The 26,782-nt window shown below is 39.9% G+C and overlaps 1 protein-coding gene and 1 pseudogene across 7 annotated transcripts in view; one reads left to right on the forward strand and one right to left on the reverse strand.

Annotated features, from left to right (window-relative positions):
• Cadps (calcium dependent secretion activator) overlaps positions 1 to 26,782 on the reverse strand; it is a 446,274-nt gene that overhangs the window by 255,486 nt on the left and 164,006 nt on the right. The gene's annotated exons all lie outside the window — the stretch shown is intronic.
• Positions 853 to 1,992, forward strand: LOC138824577 (glyceraldehyde-3-phosphate dehydrogenase-like; annotated as a pseudogene).

Consider the following 26,782-nt stretch of genomic DNA (forward strand, 5'->3'; position numbering starts at 1 on the left):
TTGAGAGACAAGGAACTAACACTATACCCTGTGTGGCAGTCTGCTCATCTTTCTGGAACATGCATTTGCTCATGTGATTCTCCTGCTCTACATTTTTTTTTACTGTGATTAAGTGGTTACATAACTTCCCAAATTTCACAGTACTATGGGATAGTGATGCTCAGTTAAAATCACAAACACATTCTAACTTTCCTGGAGCAAATTGTCTATCACAGTCTATAACATTTATGAGTTCTATGAGTTCTATGAGTTACTTCTTCCACATTGGGTGGTATGTACATTTCTTTTGTTTTGTATCCTGCTCTACATTTGTTAGTAACTTTCCATTCTCCTTGGCAAGAGGAGTCTGAGTCCTTATCAAAGTGTAGATCACTGTCACCATCTGGCCACTGCACCGCTTTCCAGTCTCATTCCCCAGTGCTCCTCCCCCTTGCCTCCCAGGTATCTTGCTGTCTAAGCTCTAGGCATTCTGTACTACTTCTTCTAACTTCTCAAATATAACATATTCTTGCTTGGTCCCTCCCCACTGGGCATGCTCTCCTCTCAGCTGTCATCTCTGTCTGCTGAACACTAAATTATTAACCCAAGTTACAATCTCAGTGTTGCTTCCAGAGTAGTCAAAGTCTCATTTCTTCCCAGCAGCCCTAGCATCTGGAATGCATTCATTGATTATCCCATCACACTGTACCACTTGCTTCCTGTAGGGTTCTCTGGAAGACTGTAAGTGCCTCTAGGGAAAAGGCTTTGTGTCTGTTGTATTCGGTACAAACATTTCCAGCTCTCTGTCCCTTCTGGTTCTCTGGTTCTCTGATTGCCTTCTCTCGTGCATGCCGTTTGTGTCCTTGAGACATGATGGAGAAGGTCGGAGTGAATGGATTTGGCCACATGAGGCACCTGGTCACTAGAACTGCTTTCACCTCTGGTAATGTGGATATTGTCTCCATCAATGACTCATTCATTGACCTCAACTACATGGTGTACATGTTGCAGTACAACCCCACCCATGGCAAGTTCAATGGCAAGGTCAAAGCTGAGAACGAGAAACATGTCATCAATGGAAAGGTCACCTCCATTCTCCAGGAGTAAGATCACACCAGCATCAAATAGGGTGATGTTGGTGCCAAGCACGTGGTGGCGTTCACTAGTGTCTTCATCACTATGGAGAAGGCTGGGGCCCACTTGAAGAGTGGTGTGCCAAAGGGTCATCCTCCCTGCCCCTTCAGCTAATGCCCCCATGTTTGCATTGGGGGTGAACTATGAAAAGTATGACAACTCGCTCAAGATGATCAGCAATGCCTCCTGCACCATCATCTGCTTAGCACTCCTGGGCAAGGTCATCTATAATGACATTGACATCATAGAAGTTCTATGACCACTGTCCAGGTCATCATGGCCACCCAGGAGACCATGGACACTCCCTCTGGGAAGTGTGATGGTCATGGGCTACACAAAGTATCATCCCTGTATCCATTGGGATGCCAAGGCCATGGGCAAAGTCATCCCTGAGCTGAACGGGAAGCCACTCAAGGGCATCCTGGGCTAAATCGCAGACCAGATGTCTCCTGCAACTTTAAGAGTGATTTCCACTCTCCCACCTTCCACGCAGGGGCTGGCATCATTCTCAATGGCCATTTTCTCAAGCCCATCTCCTGGTACTGCAATGAATTTGGCTACAGTAACAGAATGATCAACCTCCTGGTCCACATGACCTCCACGGAGCAAGAGTCCCTGGACCACCCGCTCCGGCAAGAACTCGAGAGGAAGAGAGAGGCCCTGGCTGTTGGGGACTCCATGTCCCTACTCAGCCTCCCAACACAGAGAATCGCCCCCTCTCATTGTTCTCACCCTGGACCCCTGCCCAAGGGGGAGGGGCTTAGAGCCCTAATTGTGACCTGTGAATGGACCATCAATAAAGCTTACTGCACCCAGGCCCTACACCCAAAAGAAAATTCCACTGCCCCAAAAACCATTAAAAAAAATTTCCAGTGTTAGCCAGGTGCCAGTGATTTATGTTTGTAATCCTAGCTACTTAGGAACCTGAGATCTGACAATTGCAGTTCAAAGCCTGGGCAGGAAAGTCCACGTGACTCTTGTTTCCAATTAGCCACCAGAAAAACTGGATATAGCACTGAGACTCAAGTTGTAGATGTAAGAGCTCAGGGACAGTGCCCAGGCCCTGAGTTCAAGCCCTATGACTGACAGAAAGAGACAGTAATATCTACTTAGGATTTGTTTCAACCCTAATCTCTTAATGATATGTCTGACACTTGATAGAGGCTCAAATTTTTGTTTAAACAAAGTTATGAATGGAGCTGGTTGAAACTTACATAGCCTTGCTGTATGAATAAACAAAATTGGGTGTGAATAGGCAGAAGGGACAATGATTAGCTGTCGAAAGTTATGTGAGTAATAGAGGGTGAATCCATCAAACCCCCTTGAGTTTGCTATCTGGAAACAGTCACCATTTAAAAATATTCATTAGATAATTGCTTTTCTTCAGGTATTGTGAGAACAGGGAAAACACATAACTGGATAACCATCAAAATTATTTTACAAAAACAAACAGTATGGTTAGTTTTAAAATTAGTCAAGTATTGTGCAAAGAAAAATGACTATTTTTATTATCATAGGTTTTGTTTCTTTAGAGCTAGGACTTGAACCAATAGCATCCCACAAGTAAGAACACCAATTAGCACTGGGCCATGCCCCACCATTAGTATTTAAATTTTCTTTCTTTCTTTCTTTCTTTCTTTCTTTCTTTCTTTCTTTCTTTCTTTCTTTCTTTCTTTCTTTCTTTCTTTCTTTCCTTCTTTCCTTCTTTCTTTCTTTCTTTCTTTCTTCCTTCCTTCCTTTCTTTCTTTTTTTGTTCTGGGGATCAAGCCCTGGGCACTGAGCCACATGTTCAGCCCTGAGTTTAGTTTATACTATTGCTGAGATTCCGTTCAGGCAACTGATTTGACAGAAATGGCATTTTTTGTTTGTCTTTTTGTTTTGTTCTCTTTTTGCTTGAAAATAAACTAGAGGTAATTTCTATCCTCTGGAGATTTTGATATATTATAGAAATTAAAATACCTTTTTGTGCTATTCAATAATTTTGCTCTTTCAATAGCATCAAGTCATGTTGGAAAACAACTTATAAATGTACTTCACAGGAAGTCCAGAAGTATCTGATAATGTCTAAAATATTTCAAATAAAATGGAATGCTTTTGCTAAATATGTCCACTCTTTATTTAAAGAAGTAAACTTTATTCAAATATTGATAACCATATAAATGGTTACTCACAAGATCAAAATCAAATCAAATTTGCCAGCTTTTTCCACGATGGCTTTAATAAATGTGTATGTGTACAAAAGTGATTGTGTGTGTGTGTGTGTGTGTGTGTGTGTGTGTGTAAAAGAGCTAAGGCAAACATTTAAATCTATAAATCACAGAGCTCCCATGTCAATTAAAACTGAGGCAAGGAAGTATAATTTCCAAGGTGCATGAGAACTGTCACATGCACTGCTGTTTCATTTGAGCAACATGTCACAAATACAAGATGTGCTTTTCTTCCAGCCCTCGGCTGATCATTACACACATACCTGGTAGAAATTGGGTCTATTCAGAAATCTACCCACATTTGTCATTATCTAATTCTTACCTGCCCTCAAAATGTGACTACCATGGTTATCACCATTGTTCAGAGGCAAAAACATTTATGCAGGGTGAGTTTCACCTTGATTAAGACCTGTCAAAGGAACTGTCAACTCCAAATCCATACTCAAATGGATATATTTTATTCTTTGAAAATTATCTGTGGGCAAGAGAAGGCAAAAAAGCTAGAGTCCTGGGAAGTTGGCTCAGTGGTAGAGTGCTTGCCTTGCCTATATGGGCCCTAGGTTCGATTCCTCAGCACCACCTAAGTAAAAAAGCCAGAATTGGCACTGTGGCTCAAGTGGTAGAGCGCTAGAATTGAGCTGAAGAGCTGAGAGATAGCGCCCAGGCCCAGAGTTCAGGCCCACAACCAACCAAAACCAAAACAACAACAGCATCTTTTAAGTGCTTCTTGCTTTCAACATAAATATGTGCGTGAGGAGAGCAAAGATATCACAGGATCACATCTATTCCAACACACATGGTGTTTTCAATCTACTTGTCTGAATGTCAACATGTAATTCTTGCCACATTCAACAAGTTGAGGTCAATAATTAATGAGCCCAGGTCAATAATCCATTGTCTATCATAAGCAGGGATAATCATGTACTGTACCAAAAACATAAGTAAATATTGAGAAAGTAAATTAAAATGGAAAAGGAATTAACGAAGAGAGGTTAATTTATTCCACTGAGCCTTAATTCTGCAATTTCAGAGGCTTTAGACAACAGCTTATTTCTTGCTTACTCCCTCTATGCATTATGAGGGACTTACATAATCTTATATAAGATTATGGTTTACTTATGTACAACCACTCAGGGATCAAGGCAGATGGAAGCATTCTATTTTGCACCTCCGCCTTATCAATGTATGCCTTCTGGACTCAGCAGCAGGAGAATATCAACTGTAGAGAATTTGTCGTTTATTTGCTATGGAACTGATCATATGGTCCTAATCTATTTCATAAACATTACTATCTGTGCCATAAAAAAACAGCTCTGGATATTGGGTAAAGTAGCTGAAATACAGAATCTATCTTGAATGTCGGGAAATTGCTCCATTCTGTATTTTCACCTGGCCCGTGTGGCCATTCCTGTATCAATTCAAATTAAGTCAACATGGTGTAACATAATTACGTCTGCATTGTGAAAGACAAACACAACCTCAGCTTAGAGGAGAGAAACAAAAGAAAGTAGCAGTCTCCTGCAAATAAGCAGTATTTTAACCAGCATAAATTAAAACAATATTGAATGAAATACATATCCCAGCACTGAGGAAATTTAAATCAAGATGACCCTAGGGTTCTTGCAATTTAATTTCTTCCTAATGGACCAGCAATTTTCCAGGCAGACCAACAATTTTCCAGGAGGAGAAACACTTGAGTGGTAGTCCACCATAAAGACAGATGACTTCTTGTCTGGTGAAATTTCATTTGTAATCTAGATATCAGACTATTATTGTGTTGTGAAACCAGCTCTAGAATTAGATAGTTCATTTGCTGCTTTGGTCCCCTCCAGACTTACAAAAGCTTCGGAGCTGAATTTTCTTAGCTAAGAGAATGCTTTTTAAATCCGTCAGAGGAAAAGATTTGTAACAAATTTTTACCCCTCATAAATTACTGTAAAAAAAAATCTCAAAAGGAACATAAAACATATCCAGGAACCTCAATTAGGCACCTTTAAAATGGGAATTTATCTTCATAAGAAAAGCAAATTCACAACAGGGACTGTGTTTATAAAAAGCAATACCAAATGTACACACCAAGTCAATACCCTACCCTTTTATGTAAAATGATGCCTTCCAGCAAGGTCCTTGTTGTATTGTAAGTTAGATGAGTGGAAAAATACATTACTGTAAAATGGTTTTAACATGAAGCAAACCCCAAATAATTTTCAGGTTAATAGCTCAGCTGGTACCAGATACAAAGTGGTGGTGGCTCAATATGTTATTTGTTGAGTGATTGCCTATAAATATTTGATCCTGTTTTTAACAGGGAGCTCTCAGTACTCTTAAGTTGATATATGTATTTTTTTAATTGAGAAATTATCCTCTGGGCTTTTATCTTCTAACATGTAATGGCCATCATTATTATGTGTAGGATTAAAGGGATGAATGGACCAGCTATCCATTTTATGTGACAAAAATAAGACAATGGTCTAAAAGTATAAAATTTGAAGAAATCAAGACATTTAAGGGCTGATAATTTTTCAAAAATTTGGAAGCACTGTAGAGAGATTGTTATTATTGTTGATGGAGTTTCACCTCCTGTTAAATCCTACAGGCCTTTCACTGACATTTCAACAAAATGTGTATTCCTGTAATTTCTTATTGGGAAATTCTGCCACAGAAATATCAAATCACAATGCCACAAGGCCCCTGCTGGTTTCAGACGGTGCTTAATGGATTCTGTCTCCACAGTCTGACATATGCAGTTGAGTTGGAAAACGGCTGATTAAAAAATTTAGAATCAACATATGCAGCCAGCCTGCACTGAACAAGATAACGCCCTGGGTGACGGCCTGTGGCTTTGATGTGGGGTGGCAGGAAGCGATCTTAGGCTTCTGATCGAAAGGCAGACATGCACCCAAGGAGGAGAGAATTCTGAAAAATTCATCAGCTTCCCTATCATTAATAATTAATCGCTAAGTCAACAAGCACTGGTAATTTACACTGGCCTACACTGGCAAACAGCCAGGGACTAGAGCTCCCTCACTCTGCAAGCCCTCAGAGTGATTCATTTCATGGCAACCTTCGGGTTCTTATCAGAAGAGCAAGCTTCAGAAAGCCAGAGACCGTCTTCAACAAGCTGTGACATTAGCCACTGTAATTTATAAGATGGAGGCATCAAGTCTCCACTCCAAGAAGGAGGTATAGCTGTGATTTTTCGGACAGAATTCTACAATTCCTGTAAGTCAGTGATGGTTCTCTCCCTACTAGGTGATTGTCCCTCTTCCCATAGTCTTTCCCCACCCAAATCCCTCCCCACCACTCGAGTCCCCCCCCCACCCCAAAGCCCCCTCCAAAAAGATATTGCCAAGCCTGGATTGAATTTTGGTGTCACAGTTGAGGAAGAAGATACCAGCAGCAACTAGTGGGTGGAGACCCAGGGGTGCCGCTCAACATCCTACAACGCACAGGCCAAGCCCTTACAACAAGGAATTAGCCAGTCCAAATGTCAACAGGGCTGAGGTGAGATGCAGTTGCTGCAGACACTGACCTCAAGGAAACAAGATGACAACATTTAATTATAGAGGCAAAGAGGAAGCTGCTAACCTGACACAAGACTTCACTTTATCATGTTAATCCTCTAGCACTTAAATAACTCTTTCCAATATTACCAGCTGAGCGGAGACCTGAAATAATTTGAGGAAGGACAGAGATAAGGATGGGGATTTTGACAGTTCATACTGCTGTTAAGAAGTCTCACCAAGAAGTGCCACATTTTTTGTTGTTGTTGTTTGTTTGTTTTGTTGGTTGTGGGGCTTGAACTTGGCCTGGGCACTGTCCCTTAGCTCTTCAGCTCAAGGCGAGCTTGAGCCACAGCATCACTTCCAGTTTTCTGGTGGTTTACTGGAGTTGAATCTCACAGACTTTCCTGCCGGGGCTGGTTTTAAACTGTGATCCTCAGATCTCAGCCTCCAGAGTAGCTAGGATTATAGGCATGAGCCACTGGCACCCAGCTTGGTGCCATGTTTTTGAGAAGAACCCAGACAGATGTCTGAGATATTTGCATTGTTGTTTGTTTCACCGAAGTGTGTAAGACACAGATCAGCAACTGGGGTCTTGCTGGTGGGAGAGCTGATTAGTGTACATTTGTGTGACCAGTGACTATGTTCTAGAGGAAAGTGCCATGAAGTGATCAGAGCATCATGCTCCAGTAGTATCCCATCATCAGTACACTGATGAGGACACTCATAGCCCAACCCTCACCTGTCACTCAGAGGGAAAGTGTGTGGCAGTCACAGCAATCTCTGCTTGATTTACAAGCTGAAGATGTTACCTAGAACCAAATCAGAACACGAGAGGTAGAAAAACTGAGACAGAGGGTAGAAGTAAAGGTAAAGAGGAGGACATTGTGATAGATGACTAGACTTCCTCTTGAATGAATTCACTTAAGACAGAAGTAGGAAGCCCAACTGTGTTTCTAACAGGGTAAAATATATTGCTTTCTTCCTCCCTAATTTACATTTTAGCTAATGTCTTAGGTTTGCCTTATTTCATAAGGATAGAAAAAGAATCTTAGTAGATGATACTTATATTTTGCTTCTGGGGATTCTTTCACTGCGGTGAGTAATCAATCTTTTCAAGAAGGAGAAGCTTAAAATAAAGACTCCCTTTTACAGAAGAATATCTGAGGTCAGTTTTTCTTCCCTGCAAGAAGGTGCCTTATAATATGGGTGAGAGAGGGTGAGGTTGAGATTTGTAGGTGCCAGCTATATGCCATTCTTTTCATGTTAATCAATGTTTTAATCACAGATGGTTTCATTTTAACATATATTTTTTACTGTAAAGATACTGTACAAAGAGACGACAGTTACATGAGTAAGGTAATGAGTATTTTTCCTATTGAGCATGTTACCCCCTCCTTTGTTTTTCCCCTACCATCCCTTCCCTCCCCACCTCCCCAACTTCGCCCCCCATCCTCAAAGCTGTAAAGTTTGTTTTCAACATAGTGTCTTGTACATCTCATTGTTACAATGGGTCAACCTGTACCCTTATTTCAGCATTTTGTTATTTCCCTTCCCCTCCCCAAATTAGAAAAATGTATATACACGATGCAGGACACCAGAAACAAATACAGTGAAAACAGGGGCTATTACCATGAAACAAAAAAATCACATAGTAAATTATAAGTACATTAAAAACAACAGCAACAAAGATAAAACCTCTTGTGTCCCTGTCTTGGGGTTCATTTCGCTTAGCATATCTTTTTTGTGTTTTGGGGTATTTTTTGTCGGTTGTGGGGCTTGAACTCTGGGCTTGGGCACTGTCCCTGCACTCTTCAGCTCAAGGCAAGTGCTCTACCCTTTGAACGACAGCACCACTTCCAGTTTTCTAGTGGTTTATTGGAGATAAGAGTGTCAGGCACTCTCCTGCCCGGGCTGGCTTTGAACCGTGATCCTCAGATCTCAGCATCTTGAGTAGCTAGGATTACAGGTGTGAGCCACCAGCGCCCAGCTCGCCTAGCATATCTTATCTGGTCATATGTACATAGCTTTTGACCTTTTCTGCTTGTCCTAGACATATATTAGTTATTGTAAATAAGGGAAACCATGGGACCTATGTTTCTTTGGACCTGGCTTACTTCACTTAATATAGTTTTTTCCAAGTCTTTCCATTTCCTAACAAATGGGGTAGTGTCATTCTTTCTGATGAAGGCATAGAAGTCTAATACACACACACACACACACACACACACACACACACACACACACACACACACACACACATACATGTTACATTTCCTTTCTATTCATCTACTGAGGGGCATCTGGGTTAGTTCCTTATCTCAGCTATGGTGAATAATGCTGCGATAAACATAGTTGTGCTAGTAGGTTTAGTATATCCTTGTTTAGTATATCCAAAAAATGGGATTGCTGGATCATAAGGGAGCTCCATGTATAGTCTTTTGAGGGACCTCCATACTGCTTTCCAAAGTGGTTGAACAAGTTTACACTCCCACCAACAATGCAGTAGGGTTCCCTTCTGTCCACATCCCCTCCAGCATCTGTTGTTATTAGAGTTCTTGATTATAGCCATTCTAATGGGGGGGTTGATGTGAAATCTCAATGTTGTTTTGATTTGCATTTCTTTTATGGCTAGAGAAGTTGAGCATTTCTTCATGTGTCTATAGCCATTCTTATTTCCTCTTCAGAGAAGTCTCTCTTTAAAAGTCTTTAGCCCACTTATTAATTGGGCAGTTGTTTCTTTGAGGATTTGTTGTTGGGGGATTTCGTTTTTTGAGTTCCAAGTATATTTTAGATATGAGACCCTTGTCCGTTGTATGGCTAGTGAAGATCTTCTCCCAATCCGTGGGCTTTCTATTGATCTTGCTAGCTATGTCCTTTGCCATGCAGCAGCTCTGAAGTTTCATGCAATCCCATTTGTCCAACCTTTCTTTGATTTGTTGTGTTTCTGAGTCTTTATTAAGAAAATTTTAGCCTGAGCCAAGGAGCCCCAGAGTTTCTCTAATTCCTTCCTGTGATGTGTTCAGGGTGTCTGCTTTTACTTCGGGGTCTTTGATCCATTTGGAGTTGATTCTGGCGCAGTATGATAGATAAGGATCTACAGGTGTTTAACCAACTTTAAGCACAGATGTTTGCTTGCTGTTTACATGTAATTTTTACATGAGCAATGATGAAAAGGAGAAACAGTTCTGTAACAATGTTCACTATGATTCTCAGCTTCAGAAGTTGGAGGCACAAAATGTGGTATGACATCCATGCTCTGAAAGGTTCCCAACTTAGTTTAAGGATCCTCACTCATCATACCTATGACCCTCCTCACCAAGATGCTTTGGAAAAGAAAGGGGAGGGACTAATTAGAAAGAAAGGGGAAAACGGCAGGGTTTCTCAGGCAGATGCTGTGTCTTTTCCTGGGCCTCCCCGAGATGCTGCTAAGAAAATCACTTACACAGAATGGGATGCCTGGAAGAATGCGGACATCTCATTTCTACTGTTCTCTTTTGTAACTAACTGGTTGATCTGCCTTCTGTGTCTATTTGGGCAGATGCAAGATACAAAGAGAAGCATAGCATGGTGGCACCTGGCTGTTATCCCAGCTATAGCAGGAAGTGTAAATAGAGGATCACAGTCCAGGTCAGCCTGAAGAAAAAGTGAGAGACCCTAATCTCCAAAGTAATCAGAACCCAAACAGCTGAAAGTATGGATTGCTGGGTAGAGTGCTTACCTAGCGATTGTGAAGTCCTGAGTTCAAACCTCAGTAGTTAAAAAATAAAGTAAGAAGAGAACTCACAGTGACCCCTACTGAATATGTTTAAAGCAGCAGAGGGATGGAGAACTTAGAAAGTGGAGGCCTTCTTCAATAACTGAAATTCTATTTCACAGTCTGCAGATTCTGTGCCTGTGCCCTGGTACCACAAGAACAGAGTTTCTAAAATCAAGGCAAGAGTTCTGCGACTGCTACTGTGGATTCTCCTTCCCTTTCTTGATATAGAAGATATGCTCCAGAGCTATTTTTTCCCCACTGTGGATTCAACTGCAGGGAATACGTAGTTCTAGGAAGGTAATGAATCCCCCAAATTACCAGAAAATGCCAGAGCAGACTGGAGCTCAACTGACAAGAAATGCAAGGAAGCCCAATGCATGGGTACTGGATATTCATGGATGCCTGTATTACATGGCTTCCCACTCACCACGTTAGCATATCAGAAATGGTCTCCCCAAACTGCTCATGTCCAGTGAGTTAAAGGACTTTCAAACTAGGCTATTTTCACGTTTCCTCATTTTCTAATTTAATCGAAGAGGAAGCAGAATTGTAGTCTGAGATTTCTAAATTCCTTTAAGGTATCTTTATTTCTGAGAGGGGAAAAACCCCACACCACAATCACTTTCTAAAAGATATTATATCCAAGGTATCTATTCTTTACTATCTTCCTACAATTTCCTATTATATAAAGGCTGTTCCAGGCAATGGAGTAGGTACTGGGCCTATGTTTAGCATAACGAACTCGTTTTCTCATAGAATTGATAAAGGATAAAGACGTTAATCAGATACCCATGTATATTATATGTCAACTTTCAGGGAGATTACTACCCCAGATGAGGATAAAAAGATTTTGTGAAGGAAGTCTCAACTAGCAGCTCTTGAAGTAAGAACTGAAGACCCACACAGGCAAACCTAGTCAAGTCTGGGGAAGATCATTTCAGACTGGAATTGTATGCGCAGGGTTCATGGATGACATAAAGAAGCTAGGCAGTGTGGCACACTGAATAGAGAAAAATGCAAAGGGAAGCATCACACAGTTAAGCAGGAGGGATAGAGTCAAAGCATGTTATAGCATGTATGTGATACATGTAAACTCGAGAGCTAATCTCTTGAATTTCTGAAGCTGCTTTTCTAATTTTTTGTCACTTTATTTTTGAATGACCATACTTTTTTTTCCTGAATGGGTTTCACTATGTTTCCATACATGTACATAGTGTACTTTGAACAAATTTGTTTTTTTTTTAATTGGTGTACTAGATGCAATATGCGTTATAAGTCACGGCATGGGGAAAAATGGTTAATTTTCAAACAAAGTCAAATAAAATTCCTATGCAATGACATATATTTATAGAGGATTGCTTCCATTTCCATACAGAAGTATGTGCTTTTTTGTGTATGTACTGAGGCTTGAACTTGGGGACCTTGTGCTCCTGCTTAGCTTTTTTTGTTGTTGTTACTTGTCTTATGAATTTATCTGCCTTGGCTGATTCTGAACCATGATCCCCAAATCTCAGCTTCCGTAGTAGCTAGGATTATGGTGTAAGCTAGGCTGCTGGGGCCTTTTTGAATGTCAAGTTTAAGGAGTCTTAGCCAGGCGCCGGTGGCTCACGCCTGTAATCTTAGCTACTGCGGAGGCTGAGATCTGAGGATCATGGTTCAAAGCCATCCTGGGCAGAAAAGTCCATGAGACTCTTATCTTCAATAAACCACTAGAAAACCGGAAGTGGTGCTGTGGTCCAAGTGGTAAAGCACTCACCTTGAGCTGAAGAGAGCAGGGATAGCGCCCAAGCCCAGAGTTCAAGTCCCATGACCGAAAAAAAAAATAAGTTCAGGGAGTCTTTTCCATGATAGTAACTAACTTATGTTGGTGGTTCATATTAAGTAATGCCCATCTTATTAATTTTTTAAATATGATTTCAAGATGAGTACTTATTTAACATTCCGCACATTGATAGCATCTTTTGCTCTTGGAGTTTCCCAGAATGCACTGGGTAAGTAGGCAGAAGAATGCATTTCACGCCAACAGGGACTAGCTTTGTCATTATTACATGTATCCTTTGGGCTCATGCTCCTCTCCATACATTAATGACCAAACCAGCTTCATGCTAAGCTTTAATGACAAAACTGTGATGACAGCGATGGTTGTGGGTGGCCACCAAGTAAGTAGCACAGCTGTAGCAGCTGTTCCAACAGCCGGGGCACAGATATTGCAAATGGGTTACCTCCTTGATGGCCCAAGGTCTATAGCTCAGAACATCTCCGGCAGCTTTGCTTAAGGCAAAGAGGAGAGATCAGCAGTCTTGTTTGTGTAGATTAGGGTAGAAGGGGACCATGGGGGGGGGTGGCAAATCCCTTCCATCTGTTCTTGTTTTTCTAAAGGGCTGATGGCAGAGACCGATTTTAAATGGCTAAAAATTCACCATGCAAATCCAGGAGGAAAAAGTGCCCTCCACACCACTTTTTAGCTTTGTAAATTCACACTGACCTCGGGGAGTCTGAAAAAGTCCCACATAGGGCAGAAAATGCTGCAAAAATGCCACCTGATTCAAGTAGCAAAGATTTCTGTCAATAGCCCCAGGCCATTTTATTGGAGGACTCTTAATAAGTTTTAAGAAAAAAAAAAAACACAAAACATTCCGCTGCTGCCAACTAAAGGAATTTCTTCTTGTCCTAAATTAAATGATGAAAAGGTGAATAGCCAGGATAGAAGACCCATGGGACTCCAGGGTGCCAGGAACAAGGGCCAGGAAGAATTCAGCTACAGAATTTCAATGTTCAAGGTGATTGTCATGACTGCCTCACCTTTCTGTTTAATATTATCTACTGTGTGCTTGGAAACCTTGTCCTTAAGTTCCAACATCCTGTATTGCATTCCTATGGACGTTCCCTGGTTATCCTTCACACTGCTTTTATATCCATCTTAATGTATCTACAGTACAACTTTATATTACTAAAGGTTTGACTTTATAATTTACAAAAAAATTTCAAAGTTTGTGTCCCATCTGAAGTGCCCAACATCACTGTGAGGTGGGCAGAGCAGAAATAAGTCAGATCTGTTTTACAGTTGAGGAAACTGAAGGCTAGACATGTGAAGGCAAATTCCTAAAATTAATCAGAGTGTGTACTTAGTGAGCACAGGAAATATTCAGGGTCCCGTCACATTGGTAAAGCACAATGGCTAGAAGAATATACTTGGAAGCAGAGAGATCAGGACTTAATCAAAACATTTTCTATTGGGTTAGCCAAAGTTTCTCAGCACTGGTGACATTTCTGAGTGGCTGGTTCTTCATTGTAAGGCATTTCCTCTTACCCACTGGATGATGTTTAGTCCAATGGAAGTGGACAGAACATGCCTGGGTTATAATCAGATGTATGTCTAGACATTGGCAAATGTACTCTGGAGGATGAGGGAAAAAGTGCCCCGACTGAGAACTATTGAGCCATCAGAATTTGGTGAACTTTCCCCTCAGTTCCTCATCTATAAAATGGGTACAACATTTTCTATTGAATAGCATGGTAACAGAGACAGTCCATAAGACAGAGACACTATTGCTTTATTATTAGTCTTAGCCAGGTTATGCAAGTTTATAAAATGTCTACTCTGCACTAGTATAACCAGAAAGGTAGAGGCAGATTCAGGTTCCACCTTCCAAATTTAGTGCTCCATCTGTGCTGCCAGCTGGCAACTCTTCTGAGCCTCCTCTACAGCGAAAGCCGCATTTTGCTATCATCTGTAAACATCTTCCTTCCTGATCTCTTATCCTGTCTCACCACCTAAATTAGAAATAAGTGTTAGGTCTTGACAGGGCCGGTATAGTGGAGCTTGTCATCTTTGGAGGGGACATGTAACTTTGCCATGCTCTCTCATGAGTAACCTACACAATGTGGCACAAACCCCTAAGAATGCCTGGCCAGCAGAAAGGACTAGGGAAACTATCATTTGCTGTCCCTGGGGTATCTATGGAAGCACTGGTAGGTGATGAGGGAAAAGAAGGAGAGGAGAAATCAGATTGACATTGTCAGCAATTTTCTCTATGAATTCCAGAAAAAAATATCTGTCTAGAGTATGAACAAGAACAATAGCATGACAAATGATGCTTCTTTCAATTTCCTCGGTTACTAGGCTGTGATTTGACAGGTTTCAAGAATTTTAGTGATATTTATTTGTAAAAAGAAAAGAAAAAAATCCCTATGTCTAACAATGAATTTATCTTGAATAAGGAAGGGCTGACATTTTATTTCCTCCAAGCAATAAAATATTTTCTCTAGGCAAAACAGTGCAATTAATTATTCCATGCTGCACCTGAACTGAAAAAAACTGCATTCCTCTATTTCATTTTTCTGCTGTTATATTACCTGAGGTGGCTTATAAACACGTTTCCTGTAATAGGAAATGGGAATCTAAAGAGGCTGTACCCAGTGAACTTTAAAAATACAATGTAAATATAATTAAGAGATAATGCCAAGAAAATAGAATATCATCTTGAGATAATGACCTCTAATTGCTGCAAAAGCATGGAAGGAGATATAAACCAAGTCCAGAAATACAAGATAGGCCTTAGCTAAGACCTTCATTTGAAGGCCAGTGCCCTGAGGCTGCCTGAGTGAATCAAATCACTTCATAAAGTGTAGTCAATTCTGCATCGTTCTCAGGAGGAGGGTTGTAGGGCATAACATTAATTTGTATCTGAATGATGTGTTTGTATAGAATGTACTGACTTTACAGAAGTTCTTTCTGCCAAGTTGCCATCATTTATCCCATCCATGTCCTACTCTCTCAAAGCCTTAGGTTTTACTTCTGTTTGATAAATCAATTCACACGAATGTTCTAATGGCTTCTCGAGTCATCTTTCCCAGGAGACACATTTCCCTTTCAATAAATGGAGACACAGAAAGAAGTAGCTCTTGAGATAGGAGGATAGATCATACTTCTAAAAGGGGTGAGGAGTGGAAGCATTCAAGATGTAGGAAACAATATAAACAAAGTATGGTAGCAGGAGGCCCAGAGATCGTTTATAAGGATGAGGAATTGTCTGGCTTGGATAGAAAGCAAAACTGGACCTAACTAATAATCATTGCAGCTGAGAATTCAGATACTTCTTTAGACTAATGTCCTAAACAGGAGCCATGAATGCCATGTTTAGAGAGTATTTGGGAGGATGTATCATGATTGTTCTGTACTTTATATATTATTTACAAAAATAAAATTTAGGAGTATTTGAATAGCTCAGTAAGAGCATGTGTTTATATATAATAAACTTTAATATATATAGTTGTATAGAATTACATAATTATATGTATAGAATTACATAATTATATCATTGTGTAATATACATAATTGTACAATAACACAATATACATAATTGCATATTGTGATAACACACAACTGTAGAATGTATAATTACATATTAAGTGTATATACATTTTAGCTTCCAATGACAACCTGAAAGATCTGTCAGTGATTGTGATGGAGCTGAGGCTGCTTAGTAGCCTTAGTTTGGTGAGATATTTATTTCCCCATCAGCCAAAGTCTCCCCTATTCATAGTGTTTTTACAATACATTGAAGAGAAAAGGAAGTTTATCTAATGGTGATCACCACAAAGAGGCATGGTTTGCACTGTATTGTTTTCTTATATTGAAGGTCATGAAAAATGAGAGTGATTTTAGGTACAAGTTCTATTTGCTTTTTTTTTTTTCCTGCACACTCTGCTATGAGATCATGATGCTTGCTTAAGGCAGGGTAGAGCTACAACAGACTGTTGAAGCTGGGAGTGATATGATCAAAATTAAAACTCGGTTTGGGTATGAAAAATCATATCCATTGGTGAAGTTGGTCAAAGAATGAATCAGCAGGTGTCTGTAGCACTAGAGGTGAAAGATCACCAGGGTTTGAACCAGGCCAGCAGCCGTAACCATGACCTCGGACAGAGAGACCCAGAGGAAGGGTGAAGGAGATAGCATTGCAGGTTTTGGTTTTATTTCTTTTATTCTGAGTATATGACAGCAACGGCTTGAAAAGTAGAAGATGGCAGAATGGCACTGCATCAGGTGGTTAGTTCCTTTTGGATATGTGGAATTAAGGACAAGAGTAGATTTGCTCAAGTATATTAGAGCATAATGGAAAGATTGAAGAAAAAGGTAGGGAAATGGGGAATTAACTAGAGGAATAGGTAGTTGGAATCATTGAAATATAGGGCACTAAGATTAAGATTAGAGGGGGATGGAATAGAAATCTTTTTTTTTTTTCTGGTCACAGGGCTTGAACCCTGGGCTTGGGCACTGTCCCTGAGCTCTTCAGCTCAAGGTGAGCGCTCTACCTCTTGAGCCACAACACCACTTCCAGTTTTCTGTTGGTTTATTGGAGATAAGAGTCTCACAGACTTTCTTTCCCAGGCTGGCTTTAAACAACGACCCTCAGATCTCAGCCTCCTGAGTAGCTAGGATAACAAGCATGAGCCACAAGCACCCGGCTAAAGTTGATTTGAGAACCCCAGAAAGACCTCCCTACATCCAGGAGCCACAAGGGGATTGGGAGGGAATCAGAAAATGAAAGGCAGAGGAAAATCATGAGAGCAAAGCATGATAGGGGACATGGAGGACAGAAATTTGAGACTAAGAGATCCACAGCAAAGAAAAGGTCAAGGTCAAGGCTGTGGTCTGAGGCTGTACCATTGACATTAGAGGTTTCCATTTAGAATAAGGCAAGACTGTACCAGTACATATAAAAATGTATTAATGAATATATTAAATACATTACAGCTTAATCAGAAGAAGACAGGAAGTGATAAATGTGCCTAAGACAAAGATATTGGGTTTATTTCAATAACTCAACTACTGGAGTATGATTACAGTATGTTATAGTCATCTGAAATTAGACTTTTTTTTTCAATGAGTAAACTGGTTTGGGGTTGTGTATGGCTATGTGGCTCTTTGTTTTACTAATTCAAGCTGCCATTTTGGTATCAATCACTTGATATCCTCATACTATTCTCACATCATTCTTTTTACTGACCCTGTAGCAGGAACAATATACTGCTTCATGTCTATTTTTCCTGTGACCCATTACTCCCTACCGGCATATGCTACTGGACCACTATCTTACTGCCCTTCCCAGGAAAAGCAAAGACATAAAGCTTAGTAAAGCCAATCAGATGTTCACCCAAGAGTCTTAAATGTAAGCAGGGAGTTCAAGGACAGAATGCACTTGCAAGTCAGTTAACAAGATGGTAAATGCCTGAAAGTACTTGGCTCCTGTTACCCTCAGAGCTATTCTGCCCCAGATCTGATTACTCAACCATTTTACTTAATAAATGCTCCTGTTAAGTTGGTGGGAATCAGTGCAAGTTGCTAGATACTCGAAGATGCATACTGTTGTGTGTCTGTTTAAGGAGATGTTGTTGGTGAATTTGGCTGATGAGATGATGCTCAAGAGGAATGAGCTGGAGCTAGTTCCATGACTAACCATAATTATGTGGAAATATTACCATTAACACTAATCACCAACATAAATCTCCCTCGAGGTACCACCTATTGTTTCCATGGGAGCTATACCACTAGAAACAGAACCTGACACAAAGTAGGTATTCATTTAATGGCTGATGAAATACAAGACTAGACTCCCATTGCCAGCAAAGAAACCATGTAGAACTTTGTGTTTTCTTTCTTGTAGCATTCCTCCAAGGTGAATAGAAAGCTCTTTTTTCTTTATGGATTATACGACTGCAACCAAGACAATAAATAACTTCTCAAGGCCACTGGGGAAGTCAGTGTCTGACTTAGCAAGAAAATACAGCAGCTTCAGGGCCATTCTCAATGTCTCTGCATAAATTATAAAGAAGCACTTGTCTCTGCTCACTGCACCACTGTGGAAGGCAGACTCCACAAGCTGAACTCTGCTCAGTACATACCAACCTCTATGAATCCGGGGCCTGAGGGTTCTAGCTCAGAACCAATGTATGATTTAAGTTAGATTGTTCCATAAATATTCTCTTCCTCCTCCTTCCCATCCCTTCTCTCTCTTCTCTCCTCTCATGTCTTTGTTTTTGTATGTGTGTGTGAGAGAGAGAGAAAAAGAGAGAAAGAGATTCTGCTTAGTCACAGACTATCTTAAAGGCATATTCATCAGCACACAGAGAAAAAGATATCTCAAAAAGGATCCTTTCTATTCCTTGATAAACTACCTAAAAAAGTCAAACATTTGTGTCATCAACAACAACAAAAAACCTTCACTTGGATGTAACATAATTGTGTCAAAACGTGGGAGCAAGTAAGATATCTTTTCAGTAGGGAACCGGATAAACGCATCTCCAGATTATTTAGACTGAAAAATAAGCTATCAAGCCACAAAAATAGATGGAGGAAACTTCATTGCCCATTATTAAATGAAGAAAGACTGTCTCAAGGATGCTCATAGTGATGACATTCTGGAAAAACCAGAACTATGGAGATGGTACAGCTACCTGTGGTTGCCAGGACTTAGCAGGGAGGAAGAGACACACAGGTTGAGCACAGAGCAGGCTTAGGCAGCAAAATGACCCCACATAATTGTAAAATGATAGATGTTCATGACAACTTTGTTCTGATCCATGAAGTGTCAAATGCAAACAGTGAACAATAATGAAAAATATGAACTTTAGGTGATGATGATGATGATGATGATGATGATGATGATGATGATGTGACAATATGGACTTATCATCTGTAACAACAGCAACAAAAGAAGATTTGTTTCCAACAGCAGTTAGTAATGATATTTTCTCTCCTGGAGGTCTTGAGGTCTGATTGGAAGTGTCTCCCAAAGACCCATGTGTTAAAGGCCAGGATGGCAGCCTGTGGTTCTTGTGGATGGCAGTGTATCCTTTAATTGGAAGGACCTTCTCAGGGACACTGGGGGAACTCTACCTCTTTGTCTCTCTCTGTTTCCTGTCCACTATCAGGTAATCAGGCCTCCTCTGCTATGTGTTCCTACCATGATGTCCTACACTGCCACAGGCCCAAGGGAACAGGGCCAAGTGAGTACGGACTTTCAATCTGTGAGCCCAAATAAGATCTCCTCTTTACAAATTATTTATCTCACGTTTCCTGTCACAATGATTCAAAGCTGAGTAATACAGACTGTGAATGAGTATGATCCTTTGGATAATGTGGTCTTCTCTAATGAAATATAGTTATCACTCCAGATGCATCTAATTTCCTTTTATAAATACTGTCTGTCACTTAGCATCCATCATCTGGAAGTTTTAATATCACCACCGTCTTTATACAACCTGTCAATGTTTTATCTTTTAGAATATGGATAATGGCAGTTTCGCTCAGGTTCTCAAATCTGCTTTATATAAGAATTGCCCTCAGAGTTTATAAAAGATATACAGATGCACAGAACTCACCTCAAATTTTGGATCAGAATTTCTTGGAGATGGGGTGCTAGACCCCACTTCTGAAGTGATTATAATGAACATAGTGAGCACAAAGTAGTATATTCTTAGGAGAGGAACACAAAAACACAATGTCTATGTGCACCCGATCATATAGAACAATTTTTATTGAAATGAACTCCAAGAAATGGAAATAAGAGGCTTTTTCTTTGTTGCTGTTTCAGTTTTCTTTTCCTTTTGTCTTGTGTGTTCCTTGATCTGTCTTTAGGAGGGTAAGGGAGGTGTTCAGAAATGGTGGGACAAAGGGTCAGCAAATGCAGCAGTGGTACTCACTCGACACTATGTTAAGATGAACTATCCAACTTGTGGGTGGAGAGAGGAGGAAAAAAAACTGGGAGAGTGCAAAGGAAGGGGTAATATCGTTCAAAAAGAAATGTATTCTTTATCTGAGTTCCATAATTGTAACTCCTCTGTACATCTTTATAATAACAATAAAATGCATGAAAGGAAAACGAACCACTGAGCAAGAAAAGAAGCATCAAACATCTGACCCAGTACTACCACATTTTTCTCCTGTACTTAAAACACATCTGTGCAGTCTCTCCCATGAAGCCCAAAACTGCGCATCACAACTACTTGTCCAGACTTGGTCTAGGACTAAAAAAACCAACCTACTGGAAATAGAACTCATATGCTGTTGGCTCACTAAAAATACAAGTCTTACTTTACTCTGTAACCATACCTTGCTGCCTTGCTTTGATTCTTTCCTGCCATAAAACAGAATGTAAGCTCAAGTGAAGTTTGTCTTTTTGTTAAACAACAGGTCTGTTGGTGTTGTTTTTATTAGCGGGACATTGAATGTATAGAAAACTCAGAGTTAACTCAGAGTTGACATTTTTGTTATGTAAATAAAGTCATGCCATGCTGATGCTTAAAAAACCATGTACGCCTCACCTGTGGTAACAGGCCCTGGGGCTTGTCCTCCAAAATCTAGGTGCCACCCCCTCCCCCCATAAGTCCTGCCTCTGAGCTCAGAGGTACTTGTTCAATGTCCATTGTCCCTCCTCTGAGACCTTTGTTTCATTAAGATTCTAATAACTCCAACTCATTCTTTTTTCCCCCTTCAACTCCTGGAGATTCAGGTCTATATCCTGTAGTTACAGACTATGATATTTTAATGCTCTCTTTTGTACATTTGTAGTTACCTAGTTAACAACTATATACATAGCTAACAGTCCCTTATAGAGATCTTTGTTCAAGTAATTGAGCTTGTTTCTATCACCAGATGCTCTCCTACTGAAACTAGAAGACTGGTCAACAACAATGTGAGCTGCTGCAGCCTACTGAAGAGGTTACAACCTTGCTTAGAAAGGGAGTGACAAATGCCTGTTGGTAAAGCCAATTCACAATTCTAAAGGGTCACTCCAAAACCATAGGGACATGACAGTGAAAGAAAGTGCTATACGGCAAGAGATGGAAGCTAGATTGAAGATATCTCAATAGGTAAAATAACCTATACTTGTCAGCTTTACACTTTGCACCTCATGTCTTTATCTGCCTTGTTTTCCACAGAGGTATAAACATAAGGAGCTTCTTGTATGTAGCAATCCACAGAACACCTTTCTGATATCCTGGAATGTGAAAGTTGAACTTTTATTATAATTCCTGATATATGTATGGTGACCTTTCTGATATCCTGGAATGTGAAAGTTGAACTTTTATTATAATTCCTGATATATGTATGGTGCTTTATAATATAGATTTATAACACCTATTCCCAGATAATCTGGCTCAATCTGTACAAGAACTTGCAGGAATATAGCAAGGGAGTCAAGTGTATGGGCTTTGGAAACAAACAAACAAACAAAAAACCCGAACAAGCAAACAAAAACTTGAGTTCAAATTTTGAGCCAGTCATCTTTAGTCAGTTATTTAAATATTCTTGTCCTTAATTTTCTTTTCTTCAAAATGGACGTGTTAGCACCCATTGTGTTGGAATGGCTCAGAGAAAAGACATACATCACTTAGCATATTGGCTCATAAACGTTCAAAAACATTTATTTTCATTTTGTAAGTGATGTGCTGTCAACTTTGGAAAAAGTATTCCAGTTTACTGTGTTGAGTTGGCATTGTACAGAATAGCCATATTGGTCTAGAAATATTAAATTTAATTTTTTTCCATTTGTACAGGATTAATTATGTAAGGTCTTATCAATTGGGTTTGATTACAGAAACTAATATTCTTCAAATAATGAAAAAAAAGACTAGGGAGGTAAATACCGAAAACTAGGGAGGTAAATGTAGTTGTGCACTTATTATGAAGGAATAATGTAGGCTCCCAACTTGTCTTCCATCCTTCACATTTTTTCATTGGTGGCAGAATGGAAGCTTCTGGAAGCTGCTTAGTTCTCTTCTATCCAGGTATGTTCTGTACAGGAACTGCTTTACACCTAGCTCCCCATGCATGAACACCTGCTCAATGCGTCTTCCTGGGACTCATTTCCTTGATAATTTTAGCTGGTCCAGCATTGTCCTCCAATGTGTGTGGGACTCCTCTTACCTCTAGTAGAATGATTGCCTCACATGTCACTGAATCTTATTAATGTTGGCAGCATTTTAGCTTCTCCTGGGAGCTTTTTTCCCCTCTTAAACTGATATCTAGGCTCAATCCCAGAGATTTTTATTAATCTGAACTGAGGGGTGCCCTAGATTCTGGTCATTAAGAAAAATCCACTTGAGACTACTATGAAGGCAGTAGATAAACACTGTTCTAACTTGGGCTTAACTTTCCCAATGGTCTGTTTTTGTAAATAAAGTTTTATTGGAACATCCACAGATTTGTTTGTGCACATACTGCCTAGAGCACTTCTGTGCCCTAACAGCAGAGCTGAGCAGTGCCACCAGACTACATGGCTCATGAAGGCCTAAATTATAGACTAATCCATCCTTTCTAGCAAAAGTTTGAGAACCTCCCCTCCTGAATTCTTCTAAAATCCATGCATCTTCTGTTGCGCTATGGATCTATGTTTTTTACCTGATAATATATAACATTGAGAAAAGTCATTTGAACTTTTTATAACCACAACCTCCTATAAGAAACATGGTTTATGTTGGCGGTAGTTTTACAAATATAACTACAAAGTCTTTCTTTAAGAGGTGAAGCCTAATTCTTATTCTCTTAAACAAGGACTTGTTGACATGCTTCTAAGGAAGCAGAATTCTTCAGCAGAAATGACCTAACTTTCATAACTTTAGAGATTAGATCATTTAAAAATATGTGTTTTTCATTTTGGTTGTTCTCTCTCTTGGATTATTCAGGAACTGAATTAGATAATGCAAGTCAGGCATTTGGCATAGTGTCTGGTACATTTAGTAAAGGTTCCATAAGTAAATATTGGTTCTCATTATTATAATCTACCATAACTCAGTCCATACCAGTGAGTCACCCTGTGAGGGATGATTTTTTTTTTTTGCCTATGAAACAAGAAATTGGGAGACTATGATTCACTGGTGTCATTAACGTAGAATTCTAGGTGTAACCTGTATTCATCTCCTACCATGCCTCAGTTCATGTGTATGCTGAGTTTTAAAAGCTTGGTCTCCCTTAGTCCTCACAATGATTCGTGAAGGGAGTACAATTCAACTTATAGGTAGGCAAACTGGATAGAAAATTTTAAGTCTCCAAGGCTACACAGTCAAGGAGTGGCAGCGGCATGCGAGTTGTCTCGTCCAGTTCAGGGTAGCATATATAACAACCATCCTGACAGCCTAGGAGACTGGCAGTTGAAGTTGAGGGTACCAGTGTTGTTGAATTTGGGGGAGGATCCTCTTCCGGGGTAGCAGACAATCAACTGCTCCTTTGAATCCTCACATGATGGGAGAGGTGCTTTATCTTCTCAGGGAATCTATTTTGTAAGAATTCAAATCACATTTCCCAAGGCTTTACTATCACACACTAATTATTTCCCAAAAATCCCTCCTGTCAGTACCACTCCTCTGGGGACTGGGATTCCAGGAGAGGAGCCCTTCATGATACCCCTTCAACTTCAGTCAAATGCCCATTATTCTTCTAAGACAAAAACAAACAAACAAAAAATAGAGCATATCTATTTGAAGGGAATATTTTTGCTAGTGTCAGTGGCTACTGTCTTCAAAGAGTCTGGAAGATCACAGTGCAAGGGCCTTGGGTCACAGCACTAAAAGGCGGAGGCAAGAACAGAATGCGGGTAGTGGCATAGCTGTTGAGCTATAACAGGGGACCTAGAGACCACTGGAGAGTCTCTTTGAAAGCCCAAGGGCAAAGCACTGCTTGGAAAAGACACTTGCTGGCCATCTGATGTCACTGTAGCTCCTGCTAGTTCTCATCTGTGACTGTTGCCTGGGGACACAGACTGGCTTCAGAGAAGGCAAGAGATGAAAAATTAGATATAGCCTCTTGTTCCCTTGCAAAGGATGGCTCATCTATTTATTACATTTATTCATGCAAACATTTGAAGGCCTGAGAGACTCTTAATGCTTGGTCCTGAGAATGAAAGAAGAGAAATAAGGAGCTGTGGAGTTTAGCCTGGGAAGCTACCTCAGAGGGGGAGAGACATGAGAGGATCAGGTAAGCTCTCATCAAAGAATAAATGGACAGGTAATGATAAAAATCAGAGAAAGAAAGAATTTATGTATTTAAGGATATATGATGACTGAGAGAATGGAAGCAGTTACTAGGATAATTTCAAGTCTGTGGCAATATTTTATCCAATAAAATTTTGTGTTCGGTTTGCATTTACTCAGTACTGTGGTGAGTCGTCACATATACTATTAGCTACTTGGCATGTGGCCATGGCAACTGAATTAAACTTGTGCATAATTTTCATCAATTTGAATTTAAATTAGATCCGGTGTGACTTAGGGTCTACCATACTGGACAACACAGTTCTGCAGTTAAGCATCTCTTATGAATTATTTAATTATCACAGAGATCATGTGCAATAGGTAGCATCATGAATCTCATGTGATAAGATGATAAAGTTAAGGCAGGAGGAAATAAAGTCACAGAATGCTATGAATAGTAAGTGGGATTTGAGCTGAGACATGCTGGTCCCAATGCTCATGGGCTCAACTGCTTTAGTACTGTTAGCCTCCTATTCATACACACCTTTTTTCTTTTCTTTCTTTCTTTCTTTCTTTTTTGCAGAGATAAACATCATTATGTAACATTATTTAAAAAAACATTTGGAGATTTGGACAGAATTATTTACAAGGTATCAAGGCAGCTCACTCTTTAGATGAATCCATGTATGAACATCCTGATTCAACTCTGCAAAAGCTACAGGTGTTTATTAGAGACGTTTCAGACCTCCAGCTGAATGAATCTGACTTAATAAATTTTATATTCAACTGTTCAAGGGACTCCAAACTCTTTCTTTTAGCAGCCACTGAATCTAGAGAGGAAGTTCTTGCTAGTACTGGATCAGTCTTATAGTGAATTTAAGTCTATCCATGGGCATTTTTTTTATTGTCAATATAAGGAATTGGCAATACTGCTCACAGCTGGAAACTAAGCTGTACTGACTGAAGAATGCTCCTGGGAACATCTTTTTCCAGTCTTCAAAGATTACTGCCATTTGCCCTGTCTTGCTAGGAAGTTAAAATTGAATTCTAATGCCAGTGTTTTCTTCAGTGGGATTAATGACAGTGTGAAAAGAGAGATGTTGGACAGGGATACGCTCTAGAGGGAGTTCCAATGAATGAGGGGTTCTCAGACAGATTTGCACGTGAGGTTTCTAACCTAATGTGGTGTAGCTTCAGGAGCTCAACAAAGGTCATGTAACATATTACTTCAAGAGGAAAGGCAGACAAATTGTCCTGAGATGGGCTTGTTTGCAAAAAGTGCAATTTTGGAAGATAAGTAAAGACATCAGGAAGGCAGTAGGTATGTTAACTTCCAGTGTTATTACAGGCATCGCTGTTATAAACAAGCACATTTTTCTGCAAGTTCTCCCATCTAGAAGAGGTATCCACAGGTGAATTACTGAGAACAAAAGGAACTTTACCTTGCTCATGGAATTGTAACCCCTCCTCTGTACAGTATTCTCATAATAAAAAACTTATTTTTTAAAAAGAAACTTTAAATTAAGGGACACTAGTTTATCCCATTGCTCAGCTTAATCCTGACTTCATTAATTAAATGCTTCCATTCATGTATGGAGCATCCCATTTTTCATGTTAGGTACTGAGGACAGAGCAATGAATGGGTAGAGCAAGGCCTCCACTTACTGGAACTTACATTTGAGTGGGAGAAAGGGGGTAATAAGCAAGAATGTTAAATAAAGAAGTCAAATTCAGATCCTTTCTCCTGTGCTGCTGACAATCAAAATAGGATGTCATGATGCTGTGGCTTAAATACATGGGAACATTTCTCCTGGCCTACATGATAAATGATAACTTCATTCTTTATTCTCAGAGAAATTCCTTCTCTGCTCTCTGCTCTGCCTACCACTTCTGCTTACTATAATTTTGGCCTATCTTATTGTTCACAGGTGACTTCATGCTATCCAAAGGAAGTTGTTACTTGCCTTTGAGTTTCTCTCTATTTCTACTATTATATTTCTCTACTTTTTTTGTCTCCTTATTCTTTTTTACCTACTACTCTGGGCATCCATAAAGAAGGGTTTGCTCTATGGAGATGAAAGTTATCATCACCATTAGTCATGTGCTCTGAGGATTATTTAGATGACTTATTCCTCTTGTACAAGATATAACATCCTCCAGACATTGTACTCCTGAATGAATAAAATGATACAATCACATTTTAGCAGGCCTAGGAGGATCCA

The sequence above is a fragment of the Dipodomys merriami genome, unplaced genomic scaffold (assembly GCF_024711535.1).
Source record: "Dipodomys merriami isolate MVZ:Mamm:240054 unplaced genomic scaffold, mDipMer1.0.p SCAF_13, whole genome shotgun sequence".
Lineage (NCBI taxonomy): Eukaryota > Metazoa > Chordata > Mammalia > Rodentia > Heteromyidae > Dipodomys > Dipodomys merriami.